General features: G+C 40.8%; 1 long non-coding RNA gene across 1 annotated transcript; it reads left to right on the top strand.

Annotated features, from left to right (window-relative positions):
• The first annotated feature begins 7582 nt into the window (after positions 1 to 7582).
• Positions 7583 to 14858, top strand: LOC138752761 (uncharacterized). The gene is made up of 2 exons (XR_011350902.1): positions 7583 to 7805; positions 14653 to 14858. It is a non-coding gene; the product is annotated as an uncharacterized lncRNA (long non-coding RNA).
• The last annotated feature ends 5686 nt before the right edge of the window (positions 14859 to 20544 follow it).

Genomic DNA, 20544 nt, shown 5'->3' with positions numbered 1-20544 from the left:
AGAAAGAGGCTGAGAAGTGATGGGAAGAGGGCAAAGGGATAAGAATAGGAGAAGGAAGGGAAGGGGGTGGGAAACTGGAGGAAGGGAGATGGAGGGATAAGTGAAAGAGAGAAAGTGGGGAGGGGGTTAATGGAAATTGGAGGTTGATATTCATACCGTTTGGAGGAAGACTGCTGAAACAGAGTATAAGGTGTTTTTTCTCTAATTTTCAGGTGACCTCAACTTGACAGTACATGAGGCTATGGACAGACATGTCAGTGAAGCAATGGGATGTGGAATTGAAGTGGTTGGCCACAGTCTCCCTGATAATGGGAGGTTTGATGGAGAGCACCAGATGTAGTAAATGACCCCTACAGATTCACAGGTGAAGTGCTGCTCCACTTGGAAGGGAGAAATAATAACTGAAGGAACTCAGGGGTCAGGCATGTGTGGAAATGATCAGTCAAGTTTTGGGTCACAGCCCTTTATCAAGATGCAGTGGCTGAAAATGGATAATTGCCTGTAGAACTAAGCAAAGTTGCAGTTCTCATGTACTCTAGAGACCATGTAGTTCCGTTATACAGTCCTGAATTACTGCAGAAGCATGTATAACTGCTTTGCCTGCAGGTATCTCTGGACCTTTCAGCTTACCTTGGCCGAGCTGTTAGTGGCAGGTGATCATATCAGTGTTCAGATGGCTTCACTGATTATAGGAAGGTGAAAGTGAAACTCAGGAGGGGAATTGTATGATTTTGAGGCTGAAGCAGCAGAGGGTTGAGTAAACAATAACTAGGAGGTGAAGTAAAATTCTTAGCAGAGGGGTCCAGGACCAAAGAGCACAGACTATGAATAATTAGAGGGGAATTGAGGTAACGTTAGATTCAGAGAGTGGTGAGGGTCTGGAATACATTTCCTGAAAGAATGGTAGAGGTGGAATCCCTCAGCTCAAGGACATGCACTTGAAGAGCCATGATCTGTCAGATTATAAACCTAGCGCTGGAAGGTGGCATTAGTCCAAGTAGCTTTTTTTTTGGATCAACACAGAAATGATGAACAGAATCAACGGAATGGCTTCCTGAGTTATAAACTTATTTTGAGTATAGAGCAGTTATAGAGTCACACAGCATGGAACAGGTCCTTCTGCCCACCGTGTGCATCCTGACTCAAATATCCCACCCACACTAATCCCAACTGCATACATTTGGCCAATATTCAACTAAACTTATCCTAATTATTTATCCATACAAATTTTTAATTTAAGAAAAAAAATTAGACATGCAGCACATTAACAGGCCATTTCAGCTCATGAGTCCGTGCCGCCTAATTTACAATCAATTGACCTACACCCCTGGTACGCTTAGAATAGAATGCTTCTCAAACATTCCTGCATCAAGAGATGTTTTAGTTCTTGGCTTTATATTATGTATCATACTTCTATTGGAATCTCTGTTCTCCAATTCTAACCTTAGGTAAGTCCTAATTTTCCATGACTAGGTATGGTTTCAGTCGCCAAAGCCTTAAGGACTGGAATTTCCTCCCTAAACCTCGAGCTGTGTTTCATTATTTAAGACTCTCCTTGAAGACGACTTCACTGACCACTTTTGGCCTTCTGATGTAATGCTTAATAAAGACTGAGATTAATTTTCAGTTTGACAGCACTCCATTGATGGGCTTTGTGCCATTTTGCTAAATTAAAATTGCTGGAAAGTGAAAGCATTGTAATTTCACAAGTGTCTTCTAATTTTGCAATTTCTCTGGTCTACAGTGTTGAACTCCAGGGATCGAGACAGTAATAGTATCTCGCAAGAACAAATCATTAATTTTTTTTAGGTACAGAGTAATTACAATGTCACAACTAATAATAAACAGACAGAATTTAATTTTATATCTCTTGTTTGTTAAATAATAGAAAAAAAAAGAATGTAACTAACTAATCCTAAATCTGTACCTACTAAACTGAAAAAAAGAGAAAAAGCTGCTCGGACACTTTAAACCAGCCAAAGGGTAACAGCAACAGTACGTTTATGAATTGCCTTATATGTAAATAAATAAGTTCAGTAAGAGAGTACAAATGATTCATATGTTACATACAAAACAGTAAACCACTGTATTATTCACTAAACATTAAAATATTCCATAAAGTGTGCCACATTATATTAAATTTCAGTTTTCAAAACATTACAACTAATCTTCTCGAGGTTCATCCATTGTGCATAACTGGGAAGGATAAAGTCCTTCCATCTTAGCAAAATACATCTTCTATCCATTAAAGTGGCAAAAGTTATCACATGGCAATCTGACACGAATAATCAGCTTTTCTCTATCACCACACAAAATAAAACTGTAATGGGATGAGGTTGAATAGTAACCGAGAAAATACAGGAAAATGCATTAAAAAACTCCTTCCAATAGTGATCTAATGCTGAACAGGACCAAAACATATGAAATAAGGAGGCAACCTTATCATGACAACTGTCACATAAAGGATTAATAGGAGGAAAAATCTTAGCTAATTTATCTTTGGATAAATGTGCTCTATGTACTATCTTGAATTGAATAAGTGAATGATGTGTACAAATAGAAGAGGAATGAACCAATTTTAAACACTTGGCCCATATATCCATGGAAAGAATAGTTTGTAAGTCACTCCCTCAAGCACTCTTAATTTGATTCATAGAAACTCAACGTATCTTAGAAATTAATCCATAACTGAATCCTATTAAACCCTTTTGACAAGGATTTAACCAAAAAAAGGTCAATACAATTGCTATCATAGGAGAATGGAAAAGTAGTAATTTGGTTTCTCAGAAAATCTCTAACCTATAAATATATTAAAAAATTGAAATTAGGGGATTAAATTTATGTGACAAATGTTCAAAGGTCATAAAACAGCCGTCTACAGATACCCTTTTCTCTCCATTTATGAAAAACACGATCAAGGCAAGATGGAGGGAAAAAGAAATTATTAATAATCGGAGTGGATAAAGAAAAAATTTTCAGTTCTAATCAGTGCCTGAAATGAACCAAATTCATAATAAAATTTTGACTACCCTACTGCTTATTAATTTATTTGCCTTTATCAAAGAAAAGGGAAGTGAAGAAACCAAGCAGTGTAGCCAGAGCAAATTTGTTAAAACATTTTAGATCCATGGATGTCCATTCTGGGCAGTCTGGGAATCCAGAAAATAATATATTTATTATTAATAGCCCAACAATAATGCCTCTGGTTAGGCAAAGCAAAGCCCCCATCTATTTTTTGATATTTTAAAAATTAGATTTATTCAAAATTAGACCCTTGTTGTTCCAAACATACAAAGAGATAATAGATTCAACTGAGTCAAAACATTCCTTTATATAAAAATCAGATTGCCTGGAATGAATATGAAACATTTAGGCAGAACATTCATTTTGATGACATTAATTCTACCAACAAGCGACATGGAGTGGGGACAATTTAGATAAGCTCTCTTTCACCTGTTTAAACAGAGGATGGAAGTTTTCTTTAACCCCTAAATAGGTGAAAAATCCCGTCACTATTTAAAATGGAATATTATCATAGATAGGATCAGAACCATTCAAGGGAAAAAGTTTACTTTTGTGCAAATTAAGCTTGCAACCTGAAAAATACTAAAGTTTGATAATAATTTCAACATAGCAGGTACAGAGCATGCTGGATGTGAGATATATAATAACAAATCAAACAAGGATTTGATACTCTTCTGAATGGCAACATAAACTAGATCAACCAATATTGTTATAGGAAATTTCTAAAGCAATTGGAGCATTACAATCAGAAAAAGCTCCTGGCACTGATAGCTTCTCAGTTGAATTTTATAAATCATTTGTTCAATTAATTGCTCCTCAGTTATTAACAGTTTTATCAGATGCTTTCTCCAAGGGTAAGTGTCACGAGCCCAGAGGACTCCAAGACCCAGCAGCAATAGATATTCACCAAGACAATTCATTACGTAAACAAAGATTGCTTTAAATTATCTTTAAACATGAAAACAGAATCACACTTTAACTTATTGCTATTGACTTAACTAACCTAACTTAACCCCTTTCTAATTCTAAGCACATGTATATGTAATGTATGTGTAAGTTCAGAAAAGTTCTTTGATTCACAGTCCGAGCTCATTCCTCCAAGGTTACTTTTTGAAGGCAATTCTTATACTGTGCACAGAATTTAATATTTATGAAGTTCATCAGGCTTTGGTACTTGAAAGGTAAATGGTTACCACACAGGAAGGTTCTTGATGGTTTTCAGAGAGATTTGTTGTTTACCAACACCTACACTGATTCCTTTTTTAAATCACCCACTTCAGTGTTTTGCTGAAGAAACTTGCTCCTTCAGGGTTCTTCAGATGATAATATCTTACTTTCAGGTCACGAGTGAGTGAGTGAATGAGTGAGTGAGACTCTCTCTCTCTCTCTCTCTCTCTCTCTCTCTCTCTCTCCCCCTCCCCCCCCGACCGGGTGGGGCTTGATCCATTCAGGCCAACTGATTGATAGCCAGCTAGGTGTTGTCCTGTCCCCTTACACTCCTGCAGGTACAGAGGTTTCCCCCCTGCAGTAGGCTGGTGGAGTACCACCACAACTCTCTCTACTTGCAAAACCACATGACCCTCCAAGAACAGCAAGTTCCACTCTAAACAGAAGCAGCTCTGACAAGCTTTTTCATCTCTTGCCTTTTTGTAAACAACAATCCATTATTGAAGTCTCTTGGGCACTCTGAAAAGGCTCTGAGGCCCTGGCATGTCTAGCATGAGCAGAGCTCCAGTATTTTAAATAAGATCTGTTTTAAAGTGTTTGTATGTGACCTACACTTATAAGCCTTGCCCCAACTTATCTCCCAAAAACATATATATATATATATATATATATATATTCTGTCACAGTAAGTGTCTTGATAATTTTTATGAAGCCTCTATTTTCTTGAATCCTAAGAAAAAGAGATCCACAGATTGTGCTTCTGAATGACCAATCTCTTTATTAAATCTAGATGCTAAATTCTTTTCAAAAATTCTGGAAAATAGATTAGAGAATATTTTACCTTTAATTATCTCAAAAAACTAATCAGGATTTATTAAAAATCGATACCCACATTTTAATATTTGATGTTTAATGAATACAATTTACTTCCCACTATCTAAAATAAGAGAATATATTATTACATTAGACGCAGAAAAAAATAAATGTATTGCGGTGGTAGTCTATGTATAAAAAGAAACAAACTGAAGAATGATCATTAGAGCATACAGACAATACTCTAGATTCCTCTATCACATCCTGGGTATGATCTATCCCACTAGTTGGACAGGCACCACCAGGAGTGTGGTAGAAGGTGCACAGAGAGAAAGCAATTATCCTAGGAGTCCTCAAGTTCTATTCTGAATCCGATGTAAACATGTGGCACCTTGAGAAACTGGACAAGAAAACCCGCTGCTGACTACCAACTACTGTTCCTCCCTCAGGTTAACAATTGGTGCATCTTCGTGTTGTAACATACTTGCAAAAGTACAGGATCTTATTTAGTTTGGGAATTATTATTTTAAACCACTTTCAAAGTTTTGTTTCAGGGCAATTCCATATCTGGTATCATACAGCTCTCTTAAAATACTTTAGAGTGTGTTTTTCTCAGTTATTATTTTTACAAAGCTGGACTAAACCTACTGGGAACAAAAGTATACCTCTCCAACCTTATTTAATATCAGACATTGAGAGCCAACAGGGCAATAAACTCTCATAAAACCTACTTAACTGGATTTGAACTATGGAGTCTAAACTGAAACAACCACACACCCACTGAAAATTAGATTCCATGACTAATGCTTACGTTTGTTGTGCTTTCTTTCATTTGTTGTCCAGTGAGTTCCAGGGATCAGTTTCTCTTGATTTTTTTCCATCTAAAAATTTCACAAAGGAAAATAAATAAAAAACCTGCTGGCTGTTTTTATGTCTATAACTCTAAACTGGTCTTGTGAGAAGTGAAGGCTGAGAATCACTGCTCTAAACCCAAATGTTATTGAAATATTTTGCTTGAGAAAAATTGTCATTGGCCCATTTCCTTTGGAGTTATGAAACTGTGCACATAATGAGTTAATAAGGTACGATTAAAATAGTGGTTTTCAAATTTTTTCTTTCCACCCACATACCACCTTAAGCAATCCCTTACTAATCACAGAACACTGATGGCATAGGGAATACTTAAAGTCGTATGTGAGTGGAAAGAAAAAATTTGAGAACCACTGCTAAACCCATGTCATGGGTTAGATCTTATTGATTTAATTTGCCATCTAATTTTTTTGACAGAGAAGTTTGTGATTTATTTTCTTATTTCTTATGTGACTTATTTGAGGAAGGATTGAAATTTGAACTGCTTTTATGGTTTCCCGTATTTCTTTATGAGATACTAATACTACTGAGTGTTTTACAACTACAGCTCTCCTACAAGCAGTCAATGAGTTTTGGTTATCTTTAACTAAATCAGCATAATTATGGTCACAGTGTTGTGCCCTTTGTTATTGTACTCACTATGTACAGGAATTTAATGTAGGGAAAATCTTGAGTATCTATTAATATTACTTTGCTCCAATGTCAAAATATTGTATAAAATAAGCTCTCTTTAAAAAGTTAAATTATATGTTTCTACCTGAAATTAAAATTCACAGCTCATATCAATTCAAAATAAACTGTGAATAATTTCTCAATAAACTTCCTCATAACAATAATTATTTTTTTTTACCTCTCATAAAAGTGAACTAACAGATTAAAACACAAACCTACAATGGTTTTAAAAAGCAGCATTCTGCTTCAAATTAATCTTAAAGATTAATGGATTTGTTGCAAAGGCTACAAATGATAACATAAAGGTAACACAGCAAGGAGAATGTTGAAATCTAATTTTCTCAATCTAAACAGGACATCCAGGATGATGAGCTCAAATCACCAAGTCTGTGGAATCGGGTTTTTCCACAATCTGAGAGAAATTGAAAGAACAGTAAAGATTTTGTTAAACAATGGGCAATACACAAATGTGCTGGAGAAAATCAATAGATCATGCAGCATTCAAAGGAAGTAAAAGGTGGGTGTAAGTCATGTTTCTCTCATTGTCGGAATATTAATAGATTTCTCTAACAGAATGGTGACTGATAAAGCTCCAATGGACAAGCAAATATATTGAAAGTGGGAATAGTGAAATGGATGAGATATAAGTGAAAGGTTATGTATGATGACTATAAGTCCTCCATTGCAATAAACTGTGGGAGAGCTACATACAACTGGTGTGGAATCATATCTCTCCTGAATGTAAAAACTTACACTTATGTAGTTGAAATCAAAAAACTACCGATATTGATAATCTGAATAAAAACAAAAACATCAGTATTTTAGTTTCTTTATACAGCACTTTCCTAGCCATGAGCTAGTGTACTCTGCATCCAATGATTTAATTTTAGAGTATGCACATGGTTTTAATGTAGGAAAAATATCTGACAGTGTAACTATTATGTGCATATGATGTCATCACGCCTGGTGCAACAATGTTATCACTCATATAAACTGTGGGCTGCAGGGAACCATTTTAGGTTTGTATTAAACAACAAATGAAGCTTCACGTCTCCATTTGTAGTGTATTTCTAAACAGCAAATACGTGACAGATTGGCCATGAGGATCAAAACGGACTTCTTCAATGCTTCACATTGGAGTGAAGATTTAAAAAGGAAATGCAAGATTGTGGACCCCACAATTTCAGTCACAGAGAACAAAAAAAAGCTAAAATGGCAGAGTCACAGTTTGGAAAGTCCATGGATGCTGAAGAAAACTGGTATGACTATGTAGAAAAATTTGATAATATCTGTGTTGCCCATAATATTACTGACATTGCTCCACTTAATCAAAAATGGTCACTATTTCTAAGCCAAATGGGAGTAAAGCATATCAACTAATAAAATCTCTAATAGCACCCAAAACACCAGGAATAAAATCTTATGCAGAGTTGTGTGCTATAATAATAGGGGCACACCTAAGTCCCAAATCACCCGTTAGAGCAGAAAGACAACAATTTTATTACAGAAAAGAGGCGAATCAGTAAGCAAATTTTTGGCTGTATTATGTAAACTTTTAAGATTCTGTGAGTTTGGTTCATTCTTAAATGAAGGGTTAAGAGACTGATTGGTAATGGGTTTAGCAGACTGCAGTGCCGGCTAATGACTACTAATTAAAAAGGAAGTAACTTTTAATACAGCCTTGGGTTTCAAGATAGCCGATTATACATCTGCCAAGGCAAATCACTAGTGGTGAGCAAATTTTCCCGCCCTGAATGCTTTTGCAGCAGGAAAAGCAATCACAGACCTGATAAGGGTTATTTTAGAAGATCTAGATGTCATCTATGTGACAAAGAGTGGCACATCAGAGCCAAATGTCCTAGAAACAAAGTTAAAAGAAAGGACTGAGATTCGAAAGGCATCCCACCAGAGTAAGAATGGTGGAGGAGAAGGATGAAAGCCCCAGACGGAAACAAATTCAGAGAAAGACAAGACTGTGGAAGTCACGCATATTCATGGATTAAAGGATAGAAAATTAGAATTCTACGTCAGGATGGAAATTAACATCGAACCTCTTTGAATGGAGTTGGACAGAGGCAGCAGTTTTGCTAATACCATTAAATTCAAAACAACTACTGCTAGCCCAACTCACCTTTGAAGAGGCCAACACAGTATTAAAAACAGTCATGGGGAGAAATTCAAGGTGTTTGTAAAATGCAACGTAATCGTAAAATATAAAGAACAGACAGCAAAAAGACTACTCCTATTCATCATCGACACCAAAGGGCCAGTGTTGTTCGGAAGAAACTGGCTATCACACATCCAACATGAATGGATGGAAATTGGATCCATAATGAAGTTATACCTGGAAGATAAGGGCAAGACAAAACTGGAGCAAGTTCTCAAGAAGTACCAGATGGTTTTCAAAAAAATCCTGGGAAAAATTCAAAGCGTCCAGGTGAAACAACACTTGAAATCAGGTGTTGAACTGAAGTTTTTTAAAGCCCAGAACAGTACTATTTGCAATAAATAAATAAATTGGGAAAATTGAAGCAGAATTTAAGAGATTGAAAGACAGGAAATACTAGAAAAAATCCAACACAGTGATTGGGCAGCTCCCATCGTGCCAGTTTGAAAAGCCAATGGAGAAATCAGAATTTTTGGTGATTACAAAGTCACCATTAACCAAGCTTTGCAGATACCAGAACATCCTGTGCCTAGAGCAGAGGAATTATTCCAGGCCTTGAATAGGTGGGAAGAAATTCATGAAGCTGGATTTATCACAAGCATACCAACAAATAGAAATGGATGAAAACTCCAAGAAATCAATACTCACTTAGGGATATTCACCAATACCAAAATCCTATACGGAATATCTGCAAACCCAGCAATCTTTCAAGCGGCCATGGACAAATAACTATATGGAATTAATGTAGGATATTACCTTGATGACATTATAATTATAGGTCAAGATGACTCTGAACACTTATCCAACCTAGAAAAGGTCCTAACCTGATTACAACAAGCAAATGTCCATCTGCACCCGGACAAATGTGCATTTATTGCACCTTCCGTAGCATAGCTAGGCTTTACAATTAACATTGAAGGAGTCCGGATGGACATCACTGGTGCTGAAGCTGTCCGCAGAGCACCCTATCCAATAAACAGAGCTGAATTGCAGTCATTCCTGGGTTTGGTTAAGTGTTATCAGAAGGACATTGCAAATTTGTCAATGCTATGCAGCCCGCTCAACTAATAGTTAAGAAAAGATCTGAAATGAAGAGACTAGTAATGTGGTAGATTGCTTGTAAGACCTACTAACATCAAGCGGAAATGTTCTTGTCCACTATGACCCAAACAAAAAAGTGACCCGAGTGATGGATGCTTCACCAGTAGGATTAGGAATGGTGTTGTCACAGGGAATGGAAAAAAGGAAACAAACAGTGGCTTATGACTCCTGATCTTTGATGGCTTGTGAATATAATTATGCACAATTGGAAAAAGAAGGGTGGAGTGAACTGGGGTTCACTGGTAATGTGTTGTGCTGATGGCTGGCTCCGCTATCATCTGCTCAGATATAATCTTGGTTTCTTGCCTAAACCCAGAACCCTTCCAAAACTACTGTGAAACCCTACCCATAGTTATAAGCTAATAAAAGCATTTGTTCTCCCTCCAATTGTGAGAGCTTTTATTTGCACTACAATTTTATTAGCTTTTTCCCCAAAAGATGTTAGTGCTACTCAAGCTAGGTATTCTGCTGATAGACCCTCTGTCCCCCGACATGGTTGAAGAGTTCACATAATGGCTAGACTGCTCCAGGCCTACCTGAACGCAACCAGAGATGTTTTCCACACCGATGAACTCAGGAAATCCACACTTGTTTCGAGGGTAGGAATGAAAGGGTATGCAATCATCAGGGACTGCTCTACATATGACACTGCCGTCGAAGCATTGAAGGCTCCGTACCTGAAGTCACAAAACAAGATCCTAGCAAGGCACTGACTCGCTCTATGTCACCAATAGCCAGGAGAGACCATCGATGATTACCTGCTGGATCTGTGGACACTTGCCAAGAAGTGCAAGTACGAAGTGGCTACAGGATGCATTTGTGAGGAAGAACAGATCCAGGACACTCTAGTCATGAGTGTCCGCTCAAGGTACATGAGGCAGCGACTACTTGAGTCGGGTAAGAAGGACCTGGCTAGTCTAGCCATGTTGGCCAATTAGTTGGAACAGGCCAAGTTTGCAAAACGACAACCTCAAACCCAGCAAGCTCGCTCACTGTTAGGTAAAAACATCATGAGCTGGGAATGTAGAGGGAGTCACCCAGTGCTGGGCCGTAACAAGATGCAGTTGTGACCTTGTACTCTCAAGATAAGAGTGGGGATGACAAATTAATGTGCAGGAGGCTAGCAGAGAGGGACAGCAACAGTTTATTCATTGGACAATGTCATGGTATGATAATTTACTAAGTACGTATCCTAAGGTATATAAAAAACACCACTTGCTGATAACGGCAGAATGCGCCTTTTCCAACTAACACTGTTAGTTGCAAGTGTTACAATCCGGCAATAAAGAACAAAGAACCTTGATTTCGACTCAGTCTGGTGTTTGACTCACTCATTCATGAACAAAGCAGACCTAACACTCACCCAGGTGATCCCTTCCAAGGACCGGCTGCCCTGCTACCCCAGCCTTAATAGCTGCCGTTCCTCATGCTAGGGAGTGCTCCCATGCCAAGGAGTACTTTTTCTGTGGCAAGACCCAGCATCCCTGATCTTGAGGCCCAGCTAAGGATTCAGTGTGTTCCAGCTGTGACAAGAAAGGGCATTGGGTGAGGGTTTGCTGTGTGAGGGGAAGGCCGGGTAAGTCCATGGCCTGCACTGCTCCTGGATCCAATTCAGTCCTGAATTCACTCGAGCCCACTTGCTCCACTACAAGCTGATGGAGAGTGGCAGTAGCAGTGAGGAAATGGCGCAAAAAGGCTCAGTGGCCATCTTGCCACAACCCAAATTCAAACTTGGCGCCATCATTGTCAGAGAAGAAAGGAGGGTGGCCATCTTGCTACGCCACAAGGTCGACGGCATCTTACCCATGCAGGGCAGTCCAGGACAGTGGGGGCCACTCAAGTGAGGATTATGGAGTCTCTGGGGTCCTAGCCTCAATAATCCTAGATCAGGTCGGACCTTACCAGCTCAGCAACTCCATAGTGACTGTTAAAGTAAATGGACTCTCCACTAAATGCTTAATCGACACAGGTTCTACTGAAAGCTTCATAGACTCTTAGACTGTGCAAGAGTACAAAAGATATATCCTTCCAATTATCACATATTCTTTGCGTCTCATTTGCATTCTATACATATTCAACAACATTGTATAGTACATCTGTTGTTTGAAAGGAGGGAATTCTGTAATTTTGCCTGTATACACTTGATGAATTGTGTGCTCCGGTGTTGTTGGGTCTGGACTTCCTGTATCACCTTAAAAGTGTGACCTTGGAGTATTCCGGTCCCCTCTCCCTGGAACCCCTGGATGGCAGAGCTCATTATGAAGAGACAGACCACAGAGGCACAGCTTCCTCTGGATAAGGCATCTGGAGGGTCATTAAGAGATCCTGGCTGATAGGCAATGTCATCCTCCACCTTGCAATCTTGTCATTTTTGATTTTTCCCCTTTTGACATTATTAAACATGAATGCGACCGGGCGCTGGTCAGTGAGGAGCATAAATCAGGTAGTGTCTCCTGTGCCTCACGGCTTCTCCAATGGTTTGAGTCTCCTTTTCCACAAATTCCACGATTTCCCCTAAAATTGGAACCCATATGCAGCCTCTCCAAACTGAATATCAACACCCCCACCTCTCTTCCTGAATCTGTCCTCAGACTCCAAACATATTGCGACCAAGACCAGGAGGTATAATACGGCAGATCTAGCTTTCATAAAGTCTGAGACACAACGTCTGCTCAATGAAGGTATCATCGAACTTAGCTCCAGCCCGTGGAGAGTGCAAGTGGTAGTGGTAAAAGAGGAAAACAAGTCTAGGCTAGTAATTGACTATAGCTAAACTATTAATTGGTACATATACAGCATTTGAGGCTAACGGTTGTCTCTATCAATTCCGGAGGGTCCCTTTTGGTATCATTAATGGGGTTTCTATCTTCCAGAGGCAGATGGACACATGGTGGACGAGTATGGGTTGAAGGCTACCTTCCTCTACCTTGATAATGTCACCATTTGTGGCCACACTTTGGAAGACCATGACTCAATCTTCTAGAGTTTTCTTCACACGATGAAAGCCCAGAACCTCACTTATAACTCTAACAAGTGCCTTTTCAGGACTAAACAAGGATACTTGGCTACGTGGTGGGGAATGGCATCATTGGCCCCGATCTCAATAGGATGTGCCCCCTGTTAGAGCTCCTCATTCCCAGGACCATGAAGGCTTTGAGGAGGTGCCTGGAGTTTTTCCTCATATTACACCAAGTCGATCCCTCAATACGCTCATAAGGTTTGCCTTCTCTTAAAAGCCACTAATTGGCTGAAGCACAAATGGCTTTTAACTACCTCCAGAACCACATTGTGAAAGGCGCCATGCACGCGGTGGACAAGAATATACCTTTGCAAGTGGAAAGCGATGCTTTGGACATAGCCCTGGCCTCTACCCTCAACCAGGCAGGCAAGCCAGTTGAAATTTTTTTCTTGGACATTACAAGGCCATGAGCTCTGGAACCCATCTGTGGAAAAGGAGGCTCAAGCCATTGAAGAAGCCATGAGGCACAGGAGACACTACCTGATTTATGCTCCTCACTGACCAGCGCTCGGTTGCATTCATGTTTAATAATGTTAAGAGGGGAAAAATCAAAAATAATAAGATTGCAAGGTGGAGGATGACATTGCCTATCAGCCAGGATCTCTTAATGACCCTCCAGATGCCTTATCCAGAGGAAGCTGTGCCTCTGTTGTCTCTTCATAATAAGCTCTGCCATCCAGGGGTTACCCGCATGGCTCATTTTGTCAAGGCGCGCAATCTGCCATACTCCATGGAAGACGTCTGGGAAATGAACAGGTCTTGCCAGGTCTGCATGGAGTGCAAGCCACAATTCTACCACCCCGCAAAGGCTCACTTGATCAAGTCATCCAGGCCCTTCAAACGGCTCAGTGTCGATTTTAAGGGACCTCTCCCCTCCACGAACGGGAACACTTTCTTCCTCTCTATCATTGATGAGTACTCCCGCTTCCCGTTCACCATCCCATGTCCAGACACGTCCATTTCCTCAGTCATAAAGGCCCTAGATTCCACTTTCACCCTGTTCGGGTATCCCAGCTATATTCATAGTGACTGGGGCTCATCCTTTATAAGTGATGAGCTACGTCTATACCTGCTGGCAGGAGCATCGCATCCTGCAAGACTACGAGCTACAACCCCCGGGGAAATGGGCAGGTTAAAAAGGAAAACACCATGGTCTGGAAAGCTGTCAAACTGGCCCTGAAGTCAAAAGGCCTTCCAGACTCATGTTGGCAGGAAGTCCTCATCATGGAGCTCCATTCCATCCAGTTGCTCCTATTTACTGTGACCAACACTACTCCTCATGAGCTCCTATTCAATTTCAAAAGAAGATCTGCCTCGGGAACGACATTCCCAACATGGCTCACCACTCCTGGTCCAGTCCTTCTCAGGAAACATGTAAGAAGAAGCAAGACTGACCCCTGGTGGAAAAGGTGAAACTGCTCCATGCCAATTCCATGTATGCCTATGTGGAGTACTGGATGGTAGGGAGGATACTCTCTCCATCAGGGACCTGGGACATGTCCTCAAGTGCCCTACAAGCCACAGAGCTCATTCTCACCACCCTCAGTCAGGGCCTCAGGGGATCTGGTTCAAGAGGAAAGTGCATCGTCCTCCACCATTGAACCAGAGACCCAGCCCACCTCTCCTCCCTCACAAAGAGACCTGAGTCCAAGGCTAAGGCACTTAGCCTTGGTGCTAAGCCTTGGTGCTAAGGCACCTAAGGTGCTAAGGCACTCCACTAGAATCTCCAGACTCATAAACTGCTTAAATCTGTAAATTTGTAAATAACTATATTTTTCAACTTGTTTTCTGAACCTACGTTCTCTGTTTTCATTCACAGACCCTAAATTCTACAGGAAGGAGTGAATACAGTGAACTGGGATTCACTGGTAGTGTGTTGTGCTGATGGCTGGCCCCAACTCCCGGCTCTGCCCCCATCTGTTCATATATAACCCTAGTTTCTGCATAAATCCAGAACCCTTCTGAAGACTACTGTCAAACCCTACCCATAGTTATAAGCTAATAAAAATGTTTGTTCTCCCTTCAGTCATGAGAGCTTTTATTTGGCTTGCCATAATATTTGGTGTTAAAATATTCCACTAATACATATATGGTAAGAAGTTTACCTTAGTAACAGAAAACAAACCACTAAGTTTGAATTTAGACCCTAAAAAGGAAATACCAGTGCTAGCTGCAACAAGAATTCAAAGATGGGCCATGCTGCTCGCCAAACTAGCAACACAAAATAACCATGCAGACGGTCTACCTCATTTATCTCTACTGGAAACTGAACAGAAAGATGAAATAATTAAGTGGATGGTGGAGGCTACAGCGATCGATTAAGAACAAATTTACCACTTACCCATAATGGCAAAAATGCTCAGCAAAGAAGTACAAAAAGAAGTGACTCTATCAAAGGTCCTATATTTCATGTTAAATGGATGGCCCAAGGCCAAAACCATCACAGAAGAACTAAAACCTTATTATACATGATGCCATGAGATATCAGTTGAAGAAGGTTATTTATTGTGGGGAACCAGGACAATCAATCCTATAAAATGGCAGATGGCCATGTTATCAGAGCTCCATAACAACCACCCAGGGATGGTTTGGATGAAGGCATTGGCTTGTCTGCATGTTTGGTGGCCCTCTGTAGCAACTGATATTGAACAGATGGTAAGAAGATGAGGCGCTTTTCAAAATATGCAACCCAAAGCTCCTTAAGTTGAAGCGAACCCATGGAAATAGCCATCACGACCATGGAACAGGATTTACATTGATTTAACAGGTGCTTTTATGCGAGAAACTTTCCTCATTGTTGTTGATGCACATTCCAAATGGCCAGTGGTATCACACATGAGAAAAACAACAACAGACCAGACAATTGAAAAACTACGAAGTATATTTGCATGACATGGATTACCTATTGAACTAGTTTCTGACAATAGTCCACAAATCGAATCGGTGGCTTTTAAGGTATTCCTATGCAATAGCAGTAATCGACACATCTTGTCGGCACCCTACCACCCAAGCAATAATGGGGAAGGAGAATATTTTGTACAGACTTTCAAGATGGCCATGAAAACTAAGAAACTCTTAAATGTATCATGGAGTCACAAAATTACAGATTTCCTGTTAAGATATAGAAACACGCTGCACTCTACCACCAAAGAAACACCAGCTGAATTGATGTTTGGACATAATTTAAGAACAAGACTTTCCACAGCACACCTAAACATCAGCCTTCGAATAGAACAATCCACATCTCCAAGTAAATCTACCAGATCTCTAGAAGTGGGAGAACTAATACTGGCATGAGACTACTGGGACAGTAGGAATCCATTGATGAGAGGGGTTATTCTTAAAAAACGAAGTCTCTCTTCTTATTCTAAAATATGGGAACACCACATCAACCAACTGAGAGCAACTAAGGCCACCCCCACTGCCCACGATCCCAATGAGATACCAGATAAGATTCCCTGGGCTCATTCTGCTATCAACATTCCAGAGAAATGAGGCCCTGTCTCAACCGAGCAGTCCTCATCCATGCAGTCCTATGACTCAACAGAGAAGACCTACATTACACCTTGTTCAACAATACAGTCCTATGCAACATCTGAATGGGTTTCACCAAAGACAAACTTCACAAACCTTGCCACCAACCGAGGTACCATTTTGAAAGGAAAAGAATCTGGAGAAGTTGCAAAGTACTCTGATGGATTCCACCTCTCTGAGATGATACAAGACGGGGACACATCCTCCAGAAAGATTGAAAAACTATGTACAATGACTTAGCGGTTTATCATTTCATACTTCTTCATAGTGCAATTATAATCCTCATCATTTGTATAGGGACACCACGTATTTATCATAGTTTATTATAAGTGCAACCTGTATGTTATTTTCACTAAGCATTTATATTGTGGGGGAAGAGTGTTATGTATGTGTACTCATGATGTTAATACACTGAGCGTCATGATGTCGTCACTCATATATACTGTGTGCTGCGGCGAACCATGTTAGATTTATATTAAACAATGAATGAAGCTTAACATCTCCGTGTGTAGTGTATTTATAAACAGCAAATACGTGACAATAACTAGATTATTCTTCGCAATGTACATTGGTTCACCAACTTGAGATCCCATCCGTGCATGTGCAGCCATTACATCTGCTCACTTGTGAGGAGCAGCACGCGTTTTTAGCGCAGGTGCAAAAAAGCACTGAATCAGTGGGAGATCGCAGTAGAGTGACCCTAAAAAAGCACTAAAATAGTAGGCCTATAGGAGCAGAGCTCTGAGGGAGATTGCAGGAGAGTGATCCACAAAAATGGAGTCAAACCCCCAAACGCGCCCTCTGGAGAAGGAGGTGAGCGGTAAAAATTTTGGGACCTCTGGTGGGAGTTTCCTGGGTCCCGATGAGGGGCTGGGGGAGATGCAAGACCCTGAGGAGGAAGGCCTCCAAGAAGAGGCCCCATAGAGTTTCGTTAGCGCCAAAAATTCAGTGGGCCTGTCGGGGTGCAGTGTCCTAGCTTTGTTGAAGTTGGAGTCTGAAAACAATAGCAGTGATGCTGATCTTCCTCAGCTGGGGGTGAGATCTCCCTTCGTTGAAGGTGGGGTCCAAGTCTGGCTGCACTGACCTGGCTTCATGGAAGTCAGGGTCTCAAAAAGCAAGAGGTGATACCGTTATGCCGCTGCATAACGTGAGCTGCATGAGATGGTTCGACATCAAGTGGCAGCGAAGGGGAGTACCTTGCACAAGAGTAGGTAGGACCTGATTTAAACCTAACACATTGCGTAGCGAAGCCGCCCGTTAGACAGATGAGAATAACCGCCAGCTGCAGAAAATGTCTGAGAAAGGGCATGGTCTCTGTACGATGGGCACCCCTCTCAATCGGGGTCCGAGAATAAGGCTTGCCAGAGAGCAGAGCCCTTGACCAGCGATGAAATTGTAAATCTTCTGGATAAATTGAAGGAACTGGGGTTGACCATGGTGAGTAAGTTTCTTACACCATCAGAGCAGGGGGAGGACATTTATGATTATGCATGGGAAGATGATGAAGGTAATGGAGGCTGAGTCACCCAAATCCCCATGCACTGCTCAGGCCAGCCAGGAGGAAAATATACCAGCTATTGCCACAAAGTTTTCAGTACCGAGGGGTATCAGTCAGACACCAGGAGATGATATTGCAGGATCTATAACATATATGGTGTTGAATGCTTTTCAGGAGTCGGGACTATAAAAATCCATAAGTACCCCTGCCCTGTTAACTCCCCTCTGTTGGAGGTGCCTAAGGTAAACCCTGCGATATGGGACAATTTGAAGGTTCCCACAAGGGCAAAATACACAAAAGACAAGGGGAAAAGGCAGGATCTATAACATATATGGTGTCGAATGCTTTTCAGGAGACAGGACTAGAAGAATCCATCAAAAAGTACCCCTGCCCTGTTAACTCCCCTCTGTTGGAGGTGCCTAAGGTAAACCCTGCAATATGGGCCATTTTGAAGGTTCCCACAAGGGCAAAAGACATGAAATTGCAAAAACTACAGGGGTCACTGGTTAAAGATACCACTGCATTTGCACAAATGCTCTCACATGATTTATTGGAGACCCAACAAGATGCTCTGGGGCTGTTAACCCATGAAAACTATGAACTGAATGCCTTCAGGAAGGAGGTGATTAAGCCCGAGCTAAATGTAAGTTATGCTCATTTGTGCAGACTATTTTACCTTGTAACAAAATTTCTATTTGTTGATGATCTCAGTAAACAGGTGAAAAAGATTTGAATGAGCATCAGGAGGCAGCAGCTGGCATGGTCAGAGATTCGAGAGCACAGGCAAGAAAACCTGTTATGTTTCACTCCTACTGTAGGTATGCGGGGGAAATTTAAGCAGGTTATTCGAGGTAGCTTCCTGCTCCAAGTGGCAACAGCCAGCAGGTCTTTTTTAGGGCAATGCCCTCCGTGGAGACAACAGCAGCAGAATTTTCCCACTCAAAGTGCTTTGCAGAGGTGGGCGCAGAATGCACCAGTCCGCAGACTAGGTGGGTCGAGGAATTGAACCCTACGCAATTACAGTTGAATGCATTTGATAATTACATGGCTTTAATGGTTGGCAGTCGATTAACATTTTTCTGTGATAGATAGTGTAATATTACCATTGATGCTTCTTTTCAGCAGGCAGTGAAGGTTATAAAATCGAATTTGATTCCCAGAAAACCCCTCTGATAAGGAGGAAGGGTCTATATACATAAGTTCACAGACCACAACTGACGGAGGCTGTACATGCCGAGATCATGGCGTTAAAAAAGAAAAACATTATTGAACGTTGTAGCCATGTGAAAATATGAGTTTGTATCAAATATTTTCATACGACCCAAAAGAAGTGCTGGAACTAGAGTGATACTGGATCTATCGGATCATAATGAATATATCTTGTACAGGCATTTTAAAATGGATAATGTATATTCTGTAATGCATCTGTTATGTAAGGGCTAATACATGACCTTGATAGGTTTGTAAGACACATACTATTCAGTCATGATCTGCCCACAGTACAGGAAATTCTTGAACTTTACCTGGAAGGAAGAACTATGGCAATATAAGGCTTTGCTGAATGGGCTGAGCTCAGCTCCCAGGGCATTACCAAGTTATTGAAGCTGGTGTTTGCAAGGCTCAGGAAAGAGGGGCCTATGGTAATGGGTTACTTAGATGATACCCTTATCGTGGGCAGATTGTTCGAGGAAACAAAAAGGGCAGTAGCAGCCACCTCAAGATTATTAAGCCATGTGGGGTTTCCTAATCATCCCAAGAAATCAGTGTTGGTGCCTACTAAGAGGTTAAAATTCCTCGGCTTCATTTTTGATACAGAAGCAATGAAAGTTAACCTGCGAGAGGATAAAGTGGCAGAGATTAGGACAGCCTGCAGAGGGCTCATGACAGAGTTTTGTCCCTCCAAAAGAAAGATGGCCAGGTTGATTTGGGAAACTGGTGGCGGCTTTCCCAGCGGTACAATATGGCCCGCTAAATTATAGGTTCCTGGAAAGGGACAAAATATCAACTCTTAAGCCAGCTAGGGGATATTCTGACAGACCCATGAGGCTAACAATTGAAGCCAGATCCAACCTGGCATGGTGGATCGACAATATCTTGCTAGGGAGCTCAGCCTCTGCTGGAGGCAGATGGATGGACATAGAGCTCAGGGAGGCCTCTAAACAGGCATCAATTATGTCAAAATACTAATGGGGTTTTGAGCAACAAGGTCTTTCTGTGCGAGGGAAGCTGACATTCATGTACTGCTGAGGTTGTATAGCACATCAGCAGTGGCCTACCTCAATAATATGGGATAAAACCTCCTTCCTATAACAAGTTAGCCATTGAGACTTGGCACTGGTGCATTCAAAGAAACATTTGGGTTACTGCTGCCTACCTGCTGGGTCAGATAAACACCCAGGTAGGTCTGATGTCCAGAAAATTCAATGACAGCATTGAGTGAACTCTGGGTAAGAAATATTTTAAACTACTAGCAGACACTTTGGCATGCTGGAGATCGATTTGTTTGCATCCAGGCTTAATGCCCAGGTTCGTGTCCTGGCTGCCAGATCCCCAAGTGGAGGCCATTGGCGTCTTTACCCTAGACTGGTCAAAATACAACTTTTATGCATTCCCCCCCATTCACCTTGGTGGTGAAGAGCCTAAATAAGATACAGGAAGACAGTGCCATATGATTGCTGG

Source organism: Narcine bancroftii, chromosome 2 (assembly GCF_036971445.1).
Source record: "Narcine bancroftii isolate sNarBan1 chromosome 2, sNarBan1.hap1, whole genome shotgun sequence".
NCBI lineage: Eukaryota > Metazoa > Chordata > Chondrichthyes > Torpediniformes > Narcinidae > Narcine > Narcine bancroftii.
Note: the sequence above shows the minus strand (reverse complement) of the source record. Positions and strands in the feature narration are given on the sequence as shown.